The 23,271-nt window shown below is 28.7% G+C and overlaps 1 protein-coding gene and 2 long non-coding RNA genes across 6 annotated transcripts in view; 2 read left to right on the forward strand and 1 right to left on the reverse strand.

Moving 5' to 3' along the window:
- LOC136081937 (polyubiquitin-B-like) overlaps positions 1-8,628 on the reverse strand; it is a 74,164-nt gene extending 65,536 nt beyond the window's left edge. For 2 of the 4 annotated variants that reach the window (XM_065800378.1, XM_065800375.1), the window contains exon 1: positions 8,484-8,597. The gene's annotated coding sequence lies outside the window, so the exon portion shown is untranslated. Of the gene's footprint in view, positions 1-8,483 lie in introns of all 4 variants that reach the window. The other 2 variants (XM_065800377.1, XM_065800376.1) reach the window with 2 other exon arrangements.
- On the forward strand, positions 1,422-2,833 carry LOC136081061 (uncharacterized). Its single transcript, XR_010638853.1, has 4 exons — positions 1,422-1,604; positions 1,935-2,018; positions 2,208-2,363; positions 2,560-2,833. It is a non-coding gene; the product is annotated as an uncharacterized LOC136081061 (long non-coding RNA).
- LOC136081060 (uncharacterized) lies at positions 2,924-3,621 on the forward strand. The gene is made up of 3 exons (XR_010638852.1): positions 2,924-3,038; positions 3,113-3,192; positions 3,294-3,621. It is a non-coding gene; the product is annotated as an uncharacterized LOC136081060 (long non-coding RNA).
- Positions 8,629-23,271: the final 14,643 nt, after the last annotated feature.

A 23,271-nucleotide genomic window follows, 5' to 3' on the forward strand; every position in this document is an offset into this window, starting at 1 on the left:
AACATTATTAAAACTCTTGCTGAGAGACACCAGATGGCTAAGTGTGCTCTTTTGTCACCAGCAAATGAATGGATTCAGAGCTCTCCAGTTATTCTCGGTTTACAGCAATTTCTTCCCTATTCAATTTTTCCAACCAGTCTTTGCATAAAAATTAAACAAATGTATGAAATTGAGATAAGTAGTAATCAAAAGAATATACTGTCTGTCAATCGCTTGCAATGTAATGGAACGTTATCACGTATAAAAACCTTTGTTGTCTATAATGTAATTGATGAAGAATGCGTTCCACTGTTTGCCGAAATTGAATTCATTTTATATTTGCATGGCCTAAGGGTTATATGTTGTATTCTCCATTATTCTTTGACTTATAATCCACATCTTGATGCTTACATTACTGAAAAGATTGATGAATGGATTGTTTATACACCAGGAGCTACTATTAATTATCAGCCACTTAGTTCATATAACGTAAATGGTGAAAATATGATATTTTTGCGCAACAGTGTGGTTAAAAGTTAAAATACTTTACAATATTAAATATAAATACATATTTAAAATTCAACCCAACTATTTAATTCAACATTCATTCCCAACCTACCCCACTAACTCCCAAGACTATTACTATGTTAATTTTTGTTTGGGTGTTTATGTTTTTTTAACATTTGCAAAAATATCTTATATATATTTTAAATATCTTATTTATTGTAATGATTGTAAATGAAAATGATTATCTGTTGTTGATGTTGTTGTTATACGGAGAGTATTAATTTCATCAGTCTTTAAATCATACATATTAATAATTTAGATTAAAGTTATTTACTTTTTATTTATTTTAGTTATTTCTTAAAAATGTATAACTTCAAAGTTTGGACAAGCGACATAGTTCAGAAAAAAATTTTGTTGCTGATAATTTGTTGAGTTTAAAGACAAAAGGTTGTTTTTATATTTACTATACCGTTATATTTAATAAAGATTATGCAATTTTATTGATTTATGTAATAATATAAATATTGTTTTTTCTTTACAGCACAAAGAAAGTTCAACTTGATCAACCCTCTTGTGATAGTTTTAAATTCTGATGGCACAGAAATAGACGACGATGAGGTGCTATTGCATTGTGTAAATGAAATTTTAATTGTTCAGGGACTGAACAACTTTGGACACATGAAATACCTGTCACTTCAAGGTCTGAGCAACAAGGGAGTTCAAATTCAATAGGTTGATAATTTTATGAGCTTGCTATGAATTTTAAACATTTCATTGTATACCTATGTTCTAAGTTATTTAGTCATTTCTTCATTATAGTTGGTAATTATTACTATTTTTAAATTAAGCATATTATATTTAGTAAATTGTTTTAGATTTTTTTACTAATTCTGAATTTGCGCCCCAACCTTGTGCAGTTATGTCTAATAATTGCTTGATATTAAATCAACAACGAACGAGAAAACATTGCGTGTGTTTCCTTTTGTGTATAGCATGCCCGTTCTTCCCCAACATATTTCTGTAGCCCTACAAAAAGCAAAGGACAAGGCTTCATTAGAGCCATTTGCAGAGCATTCTCTTGTGAGAATATTATTTGAAGATCTTATACAATATGATCTGTAAGTTTTTAAATTTTCTTTTATTATGTAGTTAAATCATCGTCATTATTGTCATTATTTTAACATCATTGTTCTTTGTTGGCCCAGGTAGAACTTTTACAGGCGTTAGTTTTTTCAAGAACGCATCTCACAGAATAGTGTGTAATTGTGTTAACAGAAGTAAATTCCTTCTGTACAGAATGAATGAATTGAACTGTTTTGAAACTGTTAACACATATATTCAATTTATTTATAGTTACTGAGGCATATAATTAGAGATTTAACAATATATTTAAAATACAAAGTTTTGAAGGGATTAAATTACCAATAAATAATATATTTATTATTTAGCTACCCATCATCTGTGATGTACGAACATATCCAAATCTATGTGACAGTGTCATAGTTATGAAAGGCAAATCATTGAAGTTATATGTGAGTATTTAAATAAATTCTTATAAAATCTAAATCTTGTTAGGTTATCTCTAAAAATGTTTACATATATGTATGGTGTAAAACTGTATAATATTTACTTTCTATGCAAACTTTATGATTTATATGAATATAAATTCATAAATTTATATACATATAAAGATTTATATGTATATAAGTTCTCTATTTTAGGTAACATGGTTGGATAGTCTAAGAACTAAATTTAAATCGGAGCGTGCAAAATATTCTAATGATGAGTCTGTTATAGCTCATAACAAGTTTGCATCCAAAAGGATACACAGCCAGCTGATTAATGATAATCAACCAGTAAAGATAACATGACTAGAGGTACTGCAATTTATTTAATTTTAAACCAGCATTGTGCCAACTCAAATTTGACTGACTTTATTTTATATATCTTTATTTATTGCAATAAATAACTTTAATAGCTAATTTTTAATGGAAGGTAATATCCAAGTACTATTTTGATAAAATTTGTAATTATTTTTTTGTAAAAATTTTCATATTCGGATTTATGTTGCAGGTTTCAAATGACTCTTTAGAAGATTCTTCAAGTGTAGAGCAACATGTAATATTAATGTTAAAGGAGCACAGTAAACATTATCCTGTCACGACTATTATATCTGATAGAATGAGCCGTACCTATGTATCAAGAAGAATTTTTATCAAAACCAATACTACACAAGTCATATTGCAAAGGTTTCCTTGTTTAACAATGGAAATTGAGGTTGTTTTTGTGTTTTTCAATAAACAAACTATAAACATTTATTGTTTACTTCTTCATTTTTGACATTCCTTTTGCATAATTCCTAATTATTATAATTATTGCAATTAATGTTATTATCATTATATATATATATATATATATATATATATATATATATATATATATATATATATATATATATATATATATATATATAATAAAAAAAACATTGTTTTTGCAAACCGTCAATATTTTGATAAATGGTATTGGTGCATCATCAAATGTTGATATTGAAGGTATATAATAAATATATTCTTTGTAGTATAGACTATTTTTTTGCACATGTTATCGTATACATATATAATATCAGGTCAGAGAATATCGGCTTCTTTGCTTCTTTTACCAGTTGTATTTGGTGAAGACATCGATCGCTTCTTTTCTTTAAATAAGGTTGTATATCAAGTTTGTAGTCTTTATTACTAACGATTTTATTATGAATAATTATTCATTAAATTATTACTTTAATAATTTATACATTTTTGTAATTACAGAATCCACAAGTTTCCACTCCATCAATAACCATCAGATGTGCAGGCGAAGCAAATGTTTTTAACGTTGAAGATGCCGAAATAAACGTAATGCTCGACGGCATAGTAATAGCAAAATCCAAGACAGTATTTAGTGCGCTTACAAGTTTAGTTGCAGCCTACTGGGTGTACGAAATTGCATTTGACGCAAAACTTAAAAAAACATTAGATTTTGTTGCAAGCCATTTTTGTGGCGTTTCTAGCTACATTACAACACCATTTAGTCAAAGAATTTTGAACAAACTTTTGTAATAATAGATAATTTCTATAAAAATATAACTTAAAAAAAATAATTTGTATCTCAATAAACACGAGTAAATTAATTAAAATTTCCATATAATACTTTAAACTAGACATACTTTGACAGGTTCCACAATTAAACTAAAGCTGCAATGTAAATTCGCGTGATAAATATTTATATTTCTGCCCTAATTGGGTAGATTTTTAAATCTTGGGTGGATTATTATACCCTTGTATATTTTAAGGGTATATTTTAACACCCAAAAAGTTAAGGTATACTTTTCTACCCATAGGGTCGGATATACGAAGTACCTCTACGGGTAGAAAATTCTACCCTAAATCTAGGGTAGATTTTAAATCTTGGGTGGATTATTATACCCTTGTTAAGGGTAGATTTTAAAACCCGAAAAGTTATGGTATATTTTTCTACCCATAGGGTCGGATATACGAAGTACCTCTACGGGTAGAAAATTCTACCTTTTTTTTTTAGTGTGCACCTCAGATTTGATTCAAATTTTCACCATCTTTTTTATTTCTTTAGTGTGTATTAAGATTAACAACTTGTAGTAAAAATGAAAATTATGTGTTAAAATTTTCTTAACCACTAACATCAGCCTGTTAAAATAATACTTTTTTTGAAAAATGTAATAAATTACATTTACATTGCAGGTATAGAAAATAGCGTAAACAGTTGAAGTTATGAAATATTTCGACATACTACCTTGTCAAAAGGACAAAACCTGGCTTCATTAACTGACATTATTTGTCCATTTCAAATTTAGTGTATTAGGACAAAAACTGATATCATTAGTCCATTTCAAATTCAATTTGATTCTATGCATGAACTTCATATTAAAATCTTGGTTTTCATTACAAATCTCAAGCACACACCCTATGTTTACTTTTTATATAATTTATCATTGTAAAAGCATGTAATGTATTTACTGGGATTAAAATTTGAAAGAACTTTTGGTACGATGTTGATATTTTTTAGCAAACAGGTTATCATAGACAGTATTGCTAGAGATTCTTCATTAGAAAAATTCTTCTCTAACTGGTATATAACTGAGCTACTTGGGACTGTACTCATTTCTTCATATTGTTTCTGGAGGTTAAAATATTTTTTTGTTTTTTTTTGTTTTTGTTATTGACTTCCTCAAGGCCAAGACGGCCACTACAGATGAGAAGGCTGCCTAATAGTGGTTATAACCCTCTCTCAACTCTATAACTCCGAAACACGAACCTAGAAGAACAAGGCCGCTGCACGGAGAACAAGTTGAGCGCGGTACTACCAGGGACGTGGTGGGGATCGAACTCGGAACCTCTCGCTTATAAAGCGAGCGCTTTACCATTACACCACTACCGCACTAATAAATAAAGTAAAATAAGTTTCCTGGTTAATAATATCATTACTTGATAAAAAATGTTATCACCTTCTAACATCAATGTAAACAGTTTGTGAGGTGTGAGAATCTGATTTAAAATTGCTGCTTGCAGACTCACTTTTGCTGCTTTTCATATAGTTGCTCCTTTTCCATTACATGGACTTTTGCCATGAGACATAGTAAACAAGTGATGCCTAGCATTTATATTGTGACCTTCAAGGTGGTACATTAAGTTTAATAGATATTTGTAATTTTTGTAAAGTAACACAGCAGAATCACTCAACTATTTTATTTTTAACATACAGAGTAACTTTGTGACAAAACAATGAACACTTTTTTTTTTTGGCGAAGATGGTCAATTCGCATTCATATTTAAGTTGATCTTTTGCCTCTGAAGTAGGAAGGTTCTTTAATCCATAAGAATAAAACAGGTGTGTTGATCTTTTTGCCTCTGATAAGTAGAAAGATTGTGCTTCTTTGATAAAGTAATAAACAGCAAATGGATGTTAGGTAGCTCAATTGGCTTTTCAGTAAAGTACTTTTGTACAGCATCTTGCACAAGAAAACAAAAGCTCTCTGCAAAATCCATAAGAATAAAACAGGTGTGTTAATATTTTTGCCTCTGATAAGTAGGAAGATTGTGCTTCTTTGATTAAGTAGATGTGACAAAGATTATACAAAGTTTCACTTAGAGTTTGGGTAAACTTAATAGTGCTTGCTTAGTCTAAGACTATTGCAGTTTGGTAGTATTTTGGTCAGTTAATAACCTTTGTTTGTATGTAATCTGATTGTTAAAATCAAAATCATTCTTTTCAAACACGTTTTCCAAGTAAGTTTTCAAACATACTTTACCAGAGCAGTCAATAAATATATGAAACATGCAGTCTCAAATATCTATATTATAAACACACACTTTCATCAAATCTTTGTAATATATCAAATGAACTTTGAACAGATCAGATGAAAGGCTTTTAAGTATAGCAGCGCACATCAAATTAGCATTTTGATGATAAGAACATACAAAAACTGAGTCACTTCTCCTGCTGTCCACTTTCGGGCTTTCTTAACAAGATGTTCTTCAACTAAAAACTTTTGGAAGTTTTTTTAATTGAGTAACTATCAGGAATTTATGAAAGTAACTTTTTCTTTCTTTTTTTATTTTTTATTTTTTGCATCAAAAAGTTTGTCTAAATCATTACAGCTTATACACTTTTTTTATTTTTTCTGATGCTATATATTTTAGGTCTACATTCAATGCTGATGCTACTAATTTTGTCATAATTGTATCAAGTTTTTTACCTTTTTACTTACACATTCTAATTTGTCGCATTTACTTACATATTTGAGTAGAGATATTTCCAATAAAGAGTTTTTTTTACAGGTATAACTTTAGATTTAGAGTTTAATATATGCTTTTAATGCAATTGAAGTGTTTTACACTTAAATTATAACCATGTGTAAATTATATCATTCTAATATTATTATATGCACAAAACTAAATACATATTCCAAAATAATATTAAATAAATTGAATTAAGACGCTGATTATATCACTTAAGGAAAAACTGATTTATTCAGGGAAAAATTAAAAATATACACCTTACTCATTGGGCTACAGTCATGTCGTAAGATAGAAAATAGGTTTTTAAAGTTTTTTTTTATAGTGATACACTATATATAGAATCTCCACTGTAAAAAGTTTCATAATTAATAGATAATTTATCAAACTTTTCAAAAAAAGTGATATTTTACCAGGCTTTGTGTTAATATAACTTTTAACGCATAATTTTGCTTTTTACCACTGGTTACCTTAAGTACATTATAGTAACACAAAATTAGTACTGCCTTTCTTTAGGTAACATCACATTAAAGTTTCCAAAAAATTTTCTAATATTGCATTTTTTAGTGGCTATAAAAAAAAATTACTCAAAACTGTTTAATTCAATCATTCAAAAATGTCAGCAAAAATTGATTATTTGGTTAAAAAACTTTTACTATTAAAATTTCAATTTTTATAGTAATCAAATAATTTATTTAAAAAGTTTTGGTCTGTCAAAAATCAAAACAATCTTCTGTAAGCTCCAGATATTCAACCTTTTTCAACTTTGGCCAGTAATGATTTAATCATAACTTTAAAGCAGTTCAGTCAATCAAGCTGAAATTTTCAGGATTGTGATTTTTTTATACAATCTGTGATTGGTCAAAATTTAATCCAGGTATCCAGGAGCTCCAAAAACATAAACAGGCTACTTTTGGAAACAAAATTATGACTTTTAGGTTCCAAATCATAAAATCTCATAAATATCTTTATCATTGCTGATTATACAACACTTAACACTACTGACAGAGCTCTTGGATTCCAAACCAGAAAAAAAAGATTTAAAGCTGAAGCCCATTGGGGACTTCCTGGTTTTCTGACAAAAAAACTAATGTTGTTAAAGTAAAAATGTATATCAAAAACCTAAGCTTTGAAACTAACAGGTAAATCTGTTTAAAACTTTAATTTTTACAAAAACAATTTTTTCTTCTGTTAAATTTTTTTCCATAGATTTTACTGTTTTTCATTATTGTGTTGCTTATCATGTATGTTTAAGTGGTTAGAGATGTTCTTATTGCTAATTTCAGAAAAAAAAAATTTTGTTAATTTTTTCTTTTTTCTATTAATAATGCACAAAGATAATTTGCATACTATATAATAAAAAACAAAATTGAATATAATTTAATGTTGTTTCTTTTAAATGTGGATTATAGTAAAATAATTTTTTTTTATTAAATTGATCTTGTTTTTGACATTTTATGGTGTAAATTATTTTTTAACGACTAATAGGGTTTAAATTTTGGGAACTTCTTTGCCAACCCAAAAGCGGATTTTTTGTAAGTAGACAATAATTTTTAAACGAAATTTTTACTGTGGTGTATCATCTGGGATAGATATGTTCCTCTTGATGTCTAGAAATAACTCCTACCTTTAAAAAAATTTATATTAGTCTTGCTTCATTATTTTATCTATAATCTGCAGTTAACTTTTTAACTGATAACCAACCAAATGTGACTTAAGGAAGATGCTTGACTTTTTCTGAATTACACACTCCATGAGTAATTCAGAAAAACTACAACAGTTACATATACAATACAAAAGTCCTAATGGAATTTTTAACTAAAAATCCTTTTGAAACATTAGGCGTTTTAAGGCATAAATTTTTTGGTTGACTTATTTCATAATATAATGAACATAAACTATAATGAACTGATTTATAGTATGCAAATGACCATCGTGCAGTGATAAAAACAAGAGGATCAGCAAAATGTAAGGCCTTTTAAGATATGCTTAAAAATATTTAGAGATATAATATTATTATCACAAAGTATAAACATAATAATATTAGGAAAAAAGTTTTTATTCCTGCATTATAATGATTTGCCAATTTTCAAATGCCAAAATTTATTAATTTATTATTATTTATTGTTTGTTCAAACAAAACTTATTAAGGTATTATAAATAAAAAAAGATTTAAATAAGTAATCTCACATTTTAATTGAAGTAGAAATCCATCTAGTAATGTAAAGCGAATATTTAATTATTTAAAAAATTAAGCAACTTAAACAAATACGTACTTTTTCTAAGGTATGTCGTCAACGCACAGTGACTCAAAATATATAACCATCGCATTTTAATACGTATTAAATAAATCTTTATTGTTTTTTTTGTTAGTTTATAAGTCAATTATGTGATTTTAAGTTATTTTTACGCACAACAACCAGCAAACGTGCGCATATCTAAAAAACACGTGCGTTAGAAATTTTACACGCGCAAGCACATTTTTTTTTCAGTTTTACTTCTCGTATCAAGTAATAGTTCGCATAATGCATAATTTATTTTTAACTCACTCCAACTTGTAATCAGGCGTGATCACTTGGTACACTACCATCCAAATTTAAGTCATAATTATTACCGGACCCCTTTTGCTAAAAATAACGATTGAAAAAGTTTTCAATAAAAAAAATACTAATAATAATTCAGTCATCAACAAAAAAATTTTCAATAAATAAAGTAATAATAATAGTTCAGTCATCAACAAAGAGTATATAATAGAATGCTCAAGCATTGTTATAATAACTATTTAAAATTTTAATTTTAGAAAACTTAATTTTTTCAAATTTATGTAATCAATTGTTGCCCGCTTTTTTTGATAAAAACAATGATTAAAAGAATTAGCATTAAAAAGCAAAAAATTCAGACACCAACAAAGAGTATATAATAGTTATACTCTGAGCATTACTATTATAAATATTTTAAATTTTAATTCATAGAAAAGTTTAATTTTTGATGGCAAATTTAACTTTAAATAAAAAATTTCACAAAAGAATCACGACTGTTTAAGAAGAGAAAGAACCTCTATTGGAAGCAATTTCCCATTTTCACATCTGTAGTGAGTGAATTGAATGCTCGATATAACTGGATCACCCCTAATCACAAGATAGTTAAATTGGTTTTTTATAACATTTATCTTTATATTTATGAAATTTTGCATGAATGGTTTAATTTTGCATTTTGAATCTCTTTGTTAAGAGCCTTTAGTAATTCTTCTGAATAAACTCCAATGGGAAGTTCTAATGCATTGGAAATCTGTAAACCATGTTCCAAAAGTTTGTGAACGCTTGGAGGAATAACATACCAATTATAATCAGAAAAAATTTTATCTGTTGTATCATTACAATAACTTTGAAAAGAGCTTGGATCTAAATCATATCCTGAACAAACTGCTTTCAAAATTGTATCAAGTCTAAATGATGTCAACAACTACACCAGTTATCTCAGAGAAGGTATTCGATTCCCCAAAGGCTCTTCTAGCAGTATTACCATCATTAGTGTTTCCAAAACCTTGTTTTGGCATGTCAACAATATGACTTAGTTCTTCCCTAAACTTCTTTTGGATAAATGCTTTTCTTTCTTTAACTGATTCTTTCTGCTCAGAGGTTTTAGCATAGAATGACCTAACATCCAAGGTGAAGAATGTACTCAAAGCATCTTATCCAACAGTGAAGAGGTGAAAGGCCAAAAAATCTATATCGACAGATTTAAATCTGATCAATTTCATGTCATTCATCTCTGTTGGCTTTGCTGAACATACATTACAGCTTTGAGAAGAAGTAGTACTTGTCAGTGCATTAACAACCTTTCCATCAAACATAGTCAAATCCAATTTATACTTTATAATTGCTGTCACCATAAATGACTCTTTAACTTTTTGAAGAAGTTCAATTCTTTTCATGTTTTATATTTTATCTATAACATAACACACAAAAATTATCAATAGTTTAACAATCTTATTGCCATTTTCATTATAGCTTAATAGCTAAAAGTATTTTGAAAATCCATATATATATATATATATATATATATATATATATATATATATATATATATATATATATATATATATATATATATATATATATATTAGGGTCGTCCTTATTTTCGAAAGTTCATATTTTTTCAAAATTATTTGTAATTTTGTTCAGTTACACCAAAACATTAAAAATACAAAATTTCAGCTCAATCCGATAATATTAACACGTGCCGCATTGGCCTTAAAGTTTCATGCATCTGACTGTCTATCATGCTATGACGATGCTATGCGCAACTAACCACCAAATGCATTCTGAATTCGCTGCAAGCGCAACTACAAGTCTCTACGAGTCAATTTTGTTTTTACATATTATTTGTTCAATGCTACACTCGTTTTAGTTTCGTACATGAAGTGCATAAGAAAAGACGTGCTATATAAGAAATTGATAAAAGTGCTAAAATGTCCACTTTTCTGAAAAATATTTATCTATTTGGAGTGATGAAAAATTAAATCTGCGGTAGTAAATTACCATGTAAACGAGATGTTTTGAGTGTACTTTTTTATAACATGAGGGTTGTAAATTTAAATCTTAATGACAGCAGTGCTTTAGTTATTGATGAAGTGGTCGTTTTTTGGAAAAAAGCAAGAGTCCCAGCTCAAAACCGTTCAAACTGTATTTTGAAATTAAAATCTTTGTACGATAATGTCAGAAATTTAAAAAAATCTATAAATAGAGATACTGAACGGCAAAGAGAAAAAGAAAATGATTTTAAAGAAGATTTAGACAACCTTTTCGATATTGCCACCTTAAATGCGTTAAATGAGATTAAAATCGCCGAAGATAGAGAATTTTTAATTAGGCAAAGAGAGAAAGGTAGAGTAGGTTGTATGTTGGGAGTAGATATCAAATTATTACGTAAGGAAAAGCGGAAAGAAGAACGCACAGCTGCAGAGTTGAAAAGAAAAGAAGATTTGTTGTAAAATTCTAGTTGCTCGATTGCATATTTTGAAATGGAAGATAAAGAAAACGAAGATTCACAAAAAAAAGTGATAAATCAAGACAACAGTGAAGATGACACATATTTAATATCGGAATCTGAACAGGGTCCGTCTTCAAACAAGAGAGGATGAAAGACGTTAATGACACCTCGCCTGGCCGCTGCCTTGGACAAATGTAAAGTGAGTGACAGGGATGCAATGCTTATTATTTCTGCCGTCCTTGAAGCTCTTAATATAGATATCACCGAGTTTGTTCTCAATAGATCGTCTATCAAAAGAAATAGAGAGATTTTGCGGAAAATAAAATATTCATCAATAAAATCGGTAGGAAATGATTCAAATTTTATTGAAGTGCATTGGGATTCCAAATTATTGCCTGATATCACAAAAAATGAGAAAATTGATCGGCTTCCTGTGATCGCGGTTGGTTTAGATTTTGAACAATTATTAGGAGTACCTGGAATTGCATCATCAGGAGGATCGGAAGTTTGCTCTGCTGTGTTCCATATCACTGATGAATTTAACCGAAAAAATTCAAGCATTTTGTTTTGATACTACAGCATCAAACACTGGACGTATAAAAGGAGCTGCAGTTCTGCTTCAACAAAGGTTAGGGCGAGATATTTTGTGGCTTCCATGCCGACACCATATATTTGAGGTCGTTTTGGCTGGTGTATTCACGAGGACAAAAGCAATTGTAGCATCCGGCCCTGAAATTACTCAATTCAAAGCACTGAAAGAAAACTGGAAGTATATTGATAAAATGAAATTTTTAGATTTTACCAACGATGAAGCCGTTTATAATGCACTGAAAGATGTAGCGCCCAAAATTATTTATTTTGTGAAACAAAAACTTGCAGAAGAGCAACCACGTGATGACTACAAAGAGTTTTTGCAATTGACGCTCATTTTTTTGGGAGATAAAACAAATGTAAGTTGTAGGGCCCCCAGTGCATATCATTTAGCGAGATGGATGTCTAAAGCGAATTATTGTTTAAAACTTTTTTTATTTCGCGATCAAATAAAAATGAGAAAGGATAATTCAAAACTGAATGCAGAAATTTGCGTTTTTGTTGTATACTGTTATGTAGAGGCCTGGTTTTCAGCAACGAATACTACAGTAGCTCCCCTAAATGATATATATTTTTTGAGAAAATTGGTTAATCTTAAAAATATTAATGAAAACATTGCAACCATTGCAATAACCAAAATTTTTAAACCATTTATGGTATCTAAGTGAAGAGTGTGCTGCCATGGCAATATTTGACGATAGAATTGAGAGAGTTGAAAAAATTAGAATGGCTCAAAAAATTATGGAATGTGCAAGTAAAAACATAGAGACTGTGAATGAAAAAGAAGAAGAAAATGGAGAGACAGAAGTCATTGAGAAAAAACTATCGTTGCAAATCCGAGATGTCCAAAATTTTGTTCAAAAAGATCTACCAACTGAATTATTGTCCGCCAATTCACTTCAGTTATTTAAACGATTCGGTATTTGTGTTGAATTTCTTCAGGACGATCCGCTGAAATTGGGAAAACAGAGAGGATTATCGCACAGGAAAAAATATCATTTCAACCTTAAAATGTACAAATGATATTGCAGAAAGAGTGAAGTTGATTGAGGAATACAATGAAAAAATGACAAAAAATGAGCATCAAAAACAATTTTTGATACAGGTATGTATAAACAAATTTAATTTTTTGCTATTTTTTTCTTGAACACATTCTATAGGCTAGGTTTAGAAAACTTTCTAAAGCTAAATTTTGAAGATTTGAAATGTTTATACAAAATAATATTAGCCTTCCTTTTTTATAAAAACAACTACTAACCGTTTTTTTGAAACTTTTTAGCCTTGGAACACTTCTAAAAATGTAGCTTTACTCATCTATCGAATATAAGTGATTGCATTGAGCTTTTTTTTAAAAATCTTGACCACTAAGACTGACGAGCACAGATTCATAAAAAACAAGCAATGCTTCCCATATATTAGTAACATTTGGACAAACTGGATCAATTGCATTATCATCATCGTTATTATCTTCCTCGTCATCAGCATCATGTTCATTTGCTGCATTTTTTACTTCTTCTATTAACTGTTCATCCATTATTAAAGGTATTGTGCTTATTAAAATTTCTTGCAAACATAGCATACATTTTTTGGACATGTAATTATAGGCAGGGGCAGATTTTAGAATAGACCATTGTAAATTAAAATTTTTATTTTTTTCTTTTAAATCCCAAATATATTTTGACAGCATAGTCTCTTTTGAATATTTTTTGTGTTTAAACGATTGTTTGTGTTTGGCATAACATTTTTTCCATTCCCCCTCGGTTAAGCCAATATATTGTTTATCAGGGTTGTTTTGTGAGGAAACAACGCACTTGTAAATTACAATTTTTGAAAGGCATTTTTCATTTAGAGGGCAATCTATTTTTTGTTTACAATTACAATAATCAGTGTTTTTTTCTTTTATATGTTCATTTTTATTAATTAACGCGTAGTTGTGGCCTTTTATAATTCTTTCTAAATTTTTTGTACAACTATAACTTACTTTAATGGTATTTCTGTTAAAAATCTTATGTAATTTATTAGAGGGAGGAAAATGTTTGTCTACTAAATTTAGAAAAATTTTACCAATATTTGTTGAAACATTTTTGCTGTTCGGGGGGTTGAACCAAATTATGTTTCTATTTCTATTACGCTTTTTTGCAATTTTCTTTTCAAATTTTAGCTCGAAATTTTGAAAGCCACTTTTTTTAAGGGCATCTTCATAAACGCGTTTAGAGGAGTTAAAAATATTTTCATTAGAAGAGTTTTGGTTTAGCCTATTGTTAATTGAAATTGGAATTTGTTTTAGAATTTGAGGGGGATGGTTCGAATTTACATTAATATACAATAATTCGTCATTAGGTTTTTTGTAGGGCTTATAGGAACTTTCTGAGAGGTTAAATGTGAGAGGTTAAATTTACAATGGTCTATTTTTATATATAGTTTTATATATAGTTTTAAATGTTAACCTTCTTTTTGAGAAATTTATTTTTTATTTTTGCGTTATTTATTAATCTTTTACTTTTTTTTTTTTTATACTGTTTATTTGCTTTTACTTAATTGGCAATGAAAAGTATTATAAATATAATTAAATAAGTTAAACTATAAAATGCTCTACCAATAAAATGTTTTTTATATAAAATCATATCTTCTTATTTTTCAAACCAATTCTTAAATGTTATTTTTGTCATTTAATATTTTAATAAACTTTGTTTCTTTTATTTTACAAAGCAATTGTTATATCTTATTTTTTTAAAAACTATAAATTTTTAACGATATGCGATATATTTAAATTTTCTTTTATAATATATATCAGAGATAGATACATTGAAACTATATTTTATTGTCAAACTATATTTTGTCCAGTAATGACGCATTTTTTGGGGCTTAATGATAAGACAAAATTTGTTTTCTTCTAGCCCCGGTCATGTAATTATTTTTTTATTAGTTACGACTGTAAATTTTTTTTATCGGCAAAGTGTAAATGAAATAAATAATATTCTAAAATCTGCCCCTGCCTATAATAACATTTCCAAAAAATGTATGCTATGTTTGCAAGAAAAATTTGAAATAATTACTCATTTAAATCAAGAAAATTTATTAAATAAAAAATCTGAATTAATTTCTAAATGTAGGCACGAAAATAAATTATAAAAACAAATGACCAAATTAAACTATCCCCATTCCAAATAAAATTATTTCATAATTACTTTCTGTAACTTCCCGTTAACAAAAAAATATAGTAATTAAAAATTTTTTATAATAGTTTATAACTTCCAGTAAAATATTTTTTTCAATAAATTGAATTTTTTTTGAAATTTAGTAACTCTTCCTGATGATCCAGCAATGGTGAAACTTCAAGTCGAAGATAAGAGTTAGATAAGTGTTTATATATATATATATATATATATATATATATATATATATATATATATATATATATATATATATATATATATATATATATATATATATATATATATATATATATAAATATATATATATATATATATATATATATATACATATATATATATATATATATATATATATATATATATATATATATATATATATATATATATATATATATATATATATATATATATATGAATTAGTAAAAAATTACTTATCAAATTTTTTATCTCATATTTTAATCATCATGAATAAAAAAAATTTGATAAGTGATTTTTTATTAACTTATATTAGCCTTGTTTTTTTAAGAACATTGAGCACTCTATTTTGTAGAACACAATTGAAGCTATTTGTACTATATATATAAACTATTTTATTTATGAACTATTTGTACTATATGTATATATATTTGTACATATATATATATATATATATATATATATATATATATATATATATATATATATATATATATATATATGTATATATATATATTGTTATCCACCTCCTCAAGGCCGAGAAGGCCACTACAGATATGGAGGCTACATGTTTAGTGGTTATAACCCTTTCTCAACTCTATAGCTCCGAAACACGAGCCTTAACGAACAAGGCCGCTGCGCGGAGAAACAAGTTGAGCGCGGTACTACCAGGGACGTGGTGGGAATCGAACTCGGAACCTCTCGCTTATGAAGCGAGCGCTTTACCACTACACCACTACCGCACTATATATATATATATGTATATATATATATATATATATATATATATATATATATATATATATATATATATATATATATATACATATATATATATATATATATATATATATATATATATATATATATATATATGCATACAGGCCTGTAGCAACCTGGAGGGCAGCAGGTGCATTTGTCTTCCCCCCCCTCCTCCCCCAATACATTTTCAAATAAATAATTTTGAAGAAACTGACTGAAGAAATGACTTAAATAAAAAAAGGTCTTTAAAACTATTTCGTGGTAGAAGTAAATGATAAAAACTCTGTTTTGGATTGGAGCAATTTGGAGCAGGTAAATTTTATTCTATTAAATAATATACTGCAGACAGTACTTTAAAACACTAAAATCAGTGTGGAGTTATGTGAAACATTTTTGTTCTTGTACCACAAATAATGTGTTACTAAATATTAGTAAAATTTTTTTACTAATATTTTTCTTTATGCTGAGTAATAGCTTACACCTAATAATCTTTAGAAAAAAATCTTTTATTTACATTGTGAATTGACACAATTTAAGTAAATTAATAAAAAATACTAACATTGTAACTACCATGTCTCCATAGAATAAATTTGTAAAACTGACTATTTTATCGAACATTTCCGGTTTTTTTTCGTTATAAAAAAAGCATTAATAAAGTGCTTCAAATTAATAGACAACCTTGCAATGGCTTCAAAAAAAGTTTTAAATTGTTATGCATCTGGCCTTACCATCATTAAAAGTTATTTGTATTTAGAAACTAAAGACTGAAATTTTTTTTCCTTTTTTGCCACTTTTAAGGATTTTGAGCCACTGTGCGACGGTTAGCATTATTTAATGTCGTCCATTCTAACTTAAATGATGTTAGTTTTTCTGAAAATTTTGATTTAAAATTTACCGGGAAAATTTAGCGGTAAATTTTCAATAGGAATGGGTAAATTTTCCGTTAAAAATTTTTTTTTCAAAGATAAAATTTTTTTTTAAAAACATACTAACATCTAAGAAACCATTATGTCTTATCAAAGCATACATCCACATAGAAATATGTATTTCTTGAGTTGATTCCTCCCCGTTTCCAACCTGACCAATAAAGCTAATCAGCTTCAAGCACATAAATGTTGTCTAAATAATTTCGGGGGTTGAAAACGATATATACAGCCTGTGTTTTTGTTGTTTATATATTCATCTTCCCTACAATAAGGGTGCTACCACATTCAAGCAGTCTACTTACTTTTATTTATTAGTTCTTAATTTAGTTTTTATACAACCCTCCTCAACTCTTTAACTCTAAACACAAGCCAAATGAAGCCGTAGCGTCATTGAACTCAGAACAAATTGTTGATGATGCGATCGCTCTACCGCTACACCACTAGCGCATTTAATTAATCAGCCGTTTTTAACTGCACTTTCACATCAATACATACACTAAAAAAAATCTTTATTATTATTTTAAATTAGTAGTTCCTTAAAAAAAACATGTAGGTGAAACAGAATGTTTGTATATTACGGTGTGGCCATCCAAGTTCTCTTGTATTTTCCTCATCATAAGACAATAAATAAAAAAATTTAGATGCTTTGATGCAAAACCAGCAAATAAGGCCCTAGGTTACAGTATTTGATCTTTTACAAAGGTCAAATGCCAGCCGTTACAACCTAGTTAGAATAGTTAGGTAAAGTGTTTATTAAAAATCAAATTTTAGCAAAGCCCTGCACTCTATTCCGGAGCCATTAAATTTTTTTTGATTGCATTTGCATAATGCCACACTAAAATTAAATTGCTTGATTCGAGTTCTGCAAAAAATTCCCACTAACCCTTTTATTAGGACATCTCCCCCAACCCCAAGTTTATTGAATTTGAACTTAAATTACCTCTCCTCTCCACCCAACACTACAACCCCACTCCGACACCCCTTGTATAGCACGCAAGAGTTTATAAGATAAAAATTCTAAATTGTAGAAATTTCACATTTCATTCAAAAATCAACTTCTTTTTGTTCAATATTATCTTTGTCACTATTGCTTACTTCAAAACCTAATTCATTATATGCATCAGATTCTGAATCAGAGCTATCCTAAGAAGATACCACTGGAACCGGTTCAATTCGTTGGATCTTATGAGGTGGTTGCGAATTTAAAGAAACTTTTGGTTGTGTATAATTAAATTTTTATAATTTATAATACTTTCATTAAAGATGAAGAACGAATATTTTATATTGAAATAGCTACAAAATAAATGATCCTCTGTTACATCAGAATTAAAATTATATATAATTATGGAATTAAAGGAAATGTTTTACTGTTACTTAAAAGTTATTTAAGCAACCGTAAACAGTTTGTTTATAGTAATTTAACTGACCCATCCAATCTATTAAATATAACCTTTGGTGTTTCCCAGGGTGAGCGGACGTGTTTTAAAATCACACTCAAACGCGTGGTGAACGGACGTGCTTTATTACAAATAAGAAGTTTATTAAAAGTTCGAGTAAAAATAAAATTTATTTAAATATTAATTACAAACGTGGTAAATGTCCAATCAATTGAGTTTAATCTATATAAAGCTGATCAAGATAAATTAATAAAATCACTAATCAAAACAATCGACGAATTGAAAAATTGCAAGTTACTGTTCACCGAGAGACTAAATGTTCTAGAGAAAGCAAAAGTTTCCACGTCTATATCGTGGGCTAGTGTTGTTAGTAGAAATATCCTACCGAAAAGGTCAACTGAACAACTTCATTTAATGAATGCTGTTGTTGCCGAGGCAAAAGAAAGAGAAAAACGGGAAAGTAACGTTGCAGTGTTTGGTATCGAATCCTCTAAAGAAGCCGATTTATCAAGCGCTAGAGAAGAAGATAAAAGTTCTATTCTCCGTACGATGAACTCTATTAATGCAAAGATCGAAGTTAAACAAATAATAAAATTTAAATCAAAATCCGACAAGGAATCATCTTTTGTTATTGTTCTAAACAACCGAAATGATAGAAATTCTATTCTAAAAGCTGCAAAAAAATTAAACAATTCAACCGAGTTTAATAAAGCGTTAATCAATCTCTATATAACTATTGCTGAACAATATAAAGCAAAGTTATTACGAAGGAGTGCAAACAAAAAAATTCAGATAATTCGGAACCCCTACTTTTTTATTATGGCATACGAAACAAAAAAGCCATAAAAATTAACAAATAGCAATCATTTTATAATTACAAAAACCAAAAAGATTTCAGTCACAGCTCATTAACTTCTTTAGTTATTCCGAAGTGATTGCAAAAAAATCATGCCTCAAGCATTAGTAAACAACGTATTATTGCTGTTAACAACAAAAGCATTATAAAGGTTATCAGTTCAAAACGTAGCTTTATAAACTTAATAGACTTAATAAACTCAAATAATCGCTTAACCACAAATTCGTTCAACAATTTTACAGTTTATCTTTTTAACGCAAGAAGTCTTGACAACAAACTTAACGATATTTTTGTACACTTTGAGTCAAATAAACTTGCCTTATTTTGTGTTAGTGAAACTTTTTTCAATGATAAACTCCCGAACTCCATGGTCTGTCCAAAAAATTACTCCATTTATTGTAAGGATACAAATTGACGGTGGTGTAGCTATATACTGCAGAAATGGCGTTAAACCTGCAATAGTAAGTATTACTCAAACTGACCTAGATATTGACATCATTTGTGTTGATTTAATTTTTGGGGCTAGTAAACTCCGCTTAATTACTTGTTACCATCCACCGTCCTATTCTCTTAATGATTATATCTGTCTTGAATCAATGATTTTGATAGTTAGCATTCTTTGTGAATCTGTTCCTCAATTTGTCATTGTTGGAGATTTCAACTTGATTGGATGGAGATTGAAAATTGATTGGGTTAACTACGTTTCGCCAAATGAGAAATGCCATCATCTTTTTTTAACTTTAGTAAATAGTTTTAGTATGCACCAATATTTACTGGAGAAAATAGTATTCTTGATCCTGTTCTTTCAAATATCAATTCTCTATTAAGTAATATTTCTGTTGAGTGTCCATTTAGTACAAGCGACCATAACTCAGTCAGGTTATCCTGCTACTGGCAACATGTAACACAGTACAATCTGCTTCATGTCCTTCCCCAGCGGGCACGCGGACGTCCATATGACGTCGATGGACGTCAAAAATTGGACAAACAGACGTCCATTTTCAACGTCCATGAGACGTCCTATGGACGACTAAATGAAACGGCACTCGTCCGTCCGTTTTGGACGTCTATAGACGTCCACGGACGACTAAAAGTAGACGAACGGAAATCCGTTTTGGACGTCCATAAGACGTTCAATAGACGACTAAATGAAACGGCATTCGTCCGTCCATTTTGGACGTCTATAGACATCCATGGATATACAAAGCAGCAATTTTTTGTTGCTTCCTCTTCATGAACGTCAACATTGTTTACTATTTTTACTTTCGGCAACGCCCGCTTCAATAAATCGCCAACAAGAGCTTCGATAATTGCGGCATCATACCCGGTTCTTTCGGATACTAAGCCTTCTAAACAAGCAAAAAAGTAAATTGCAATTGTTAGTCTTCTGAAGACAGAAATGGTTTTCATATAAACAATTTTTTATTTTTTTATGTAAATATAAAATAAACTTTTTTTTTTATTCAACTTAGGAATGCACAACACAATAATTGCCTAACCTCTAATACACTTGTAATTTTGCGTAGCTGTAAATTTAAGCTTGCTTTTTAATCCATGTTAACTAAATAAGTTTTGGACTTGTGGCACCATTAACTGGTTTAAAACATTTTTGACAATTTTGCATGCTGTTGCACCACCAATGGCTTTGATTTGAGTGATCTAAAAAATTGTTTAAATCTAATAAGTTCAAAAATCTAATACCGTAAAAAATTATACTGCAACTTTATATTTTCACAAACACAATATTCTAACGTTACAAGAAACATTACTTAAATCATCAGAAGGAGCATAATAGATTCCTTCTTTATTAGAGTTGACCACAAATAACATACAATTACGTTGTATGTTATTTGTGGTCATCACCTGTTTTAATAGTATATAGAATATACTCCTGAAAAGTTTAATGTTTTTACCTTGTTTTTCATAGCACTAGAACTTGCTCTGAGAATTTCCTCTTCTTCATTAAAACACCTAATATCTCTGTGTGGGATTATAATTATGGCACCCACATCATTAGCACCATTTTTTGGCTGTGTTTCCATGTTGTCCAATCGCTCCATAATTTTAAGCTGATTTTGCTGCAACAAATCTAGTTTCAATAGCATGGCATACTGAAACTCTAAATACAAATTCTTTATTTGTATTGCATCCAACAGGAAAAAACATTTATATAACTAGAGATAAAATTTTAAAATCAGACAAAGATTATTTGATAAGAGAAATAAAGATCATCACAGACCTTAACATCATGCAAAAACTTACGTTTATTTGTCATTTCCTTAAATGAAACACTACCATCACTTATCTTGAAAGATATTGGATTTTTGTTAAAGTGGTACGAATCTAAATCCAATGATTGTTGGAAATCTTAATTTAATCTTGGCTGTATTACACAGTCCACTTTACTTTTTTTCTATGGAAATATAAGTGGCACATCCAATTGAATTGGTGATGAAGAACCAGATGGTGTGCACTTTAAAGCATGTAAATTTGGACTAGGAACTCATTCCTTTGAGTTAAGCATATTTGAAACTATAAAATCAAAAAAGATCGTTCAACAATTTTACAGTTTATCTTTTTAACGCAAGAAGTCTTGACAACAAACTAAAAGATAAACTGTAAAATTGTTGAACGAATTTGTGGTTAAGCGATTATTTGAGTTTATTAAGTCTATTAAGTTTATAAAGCTACGTTTTGAACTGATAACCTTTATAATGCTTTTGTTGTTAATCAAAAACAAAATAATCCCAGAACGCACGAATTGAATACCAAACATATTAAAGCTCTATACACATTAATATCATAAATTATATTGGTCTCATTTTATAACTTTTTTCTTTTTACTATACTAATTTCTTCAAGGTCCAGGAGCAACTACTAATTATTTTTTTTAAAACCTTATCACAAGCCTACAACTGTGAAAAAATAACCTTGCTGAACAAAGAAATTACATAAAGAAACTACATAAGCAAGTTTCTGAAAATATTAACTTTTCACAAATTATATAACAGTATAACATCTGACAAAATATAATGTAAACAGTTTTTAAAGAAATCAATACAAATGAATTGATATGTATACATACCAGGGCAATCATCATTTTCATCTTCAGTTTGAAAGTTTAACATTGCTTGACATGTTTCATAACTTCCACACTCCAAAATATATTCTAATAATATAAACTCTTGCCAGCCAGGTTCTGGACTAGCCCACTCAGATAAGTAAACACCCACAGTTTTTTTTCCTCGAGGGGGATAGCATACTATACCTTTGTTTGCATTAATCCAGTGAGTAGGTACTACTGTCTTTGTGGCAACACCATCTTTTTTAATTGCAATGGTACTGTACAACCTACAATTTTAGATAATTATAAATTAAATAGCACTTAAGTCATAACAATTAAACTTACTATTTATTCAGTACAATGTATCAAAGCAGAATTGTAACTCTTGTATATATTGAATTGTTTTTAAAAAACATATATGATCCTAGGAATAAGCTTCGTAGTTAAAAAATGGAAAAAGCTTCAATAAATACATATATAGCAACAAAAAATACGCAATTTTAAAAAATCACATTATTTAATAAAGATATTACAACTTTGTTATTTTTAAATGGAATACACACACATTTTCTAAATAAGTCATGCATGTCAATTTTTTGCATTACTGGACTACAATTATGGTTTTTGATATAGTATATATTGAGTATCTTAGATTCTACAAAGTTGTCAAATAAACTGTTTAAATGCTTTTTTTAATAGATGTCACAAACTAATTGATCATTTGGTCAAATGTTTTTCAACAAAAACAACAAAATATTTCGTCATGAAACAAGCATTCTTGGAAACACCAAGTTTAGTTACTAATTTTGCTTTACGTGGATCATCTGATTTATGCTCACTTAAGCGTTTTGCAAGTTATACTAAAGGGTTTTGTTTACCTCGTACTAATCTTTTTAATTGTTGCAAAAAATTCTCAAACTGGAAGCAAGAAATCTCGCCTAAACTACTTTTAAAATGTTCAACATCGTCTGTTATTTGCAGAAGACGGTGAACATTGTAGACACAAAATGTGTCACCAA

The sequence above is a fragment of the Hydra vulgaris genome, chromosome 06 (assembly GCF_038396675.1).
Source record: "Hydra vulgaris chromosome 06, alternate assembly HydraT2T_AEP".
In the NCBI taxonomy this organism is placed as follows: Eukaryota; Metazoa; Cnidaria; class Hydrozoa; order Anthoathecata; family Hydridae; genus Hydra; species Hydra vulgaris.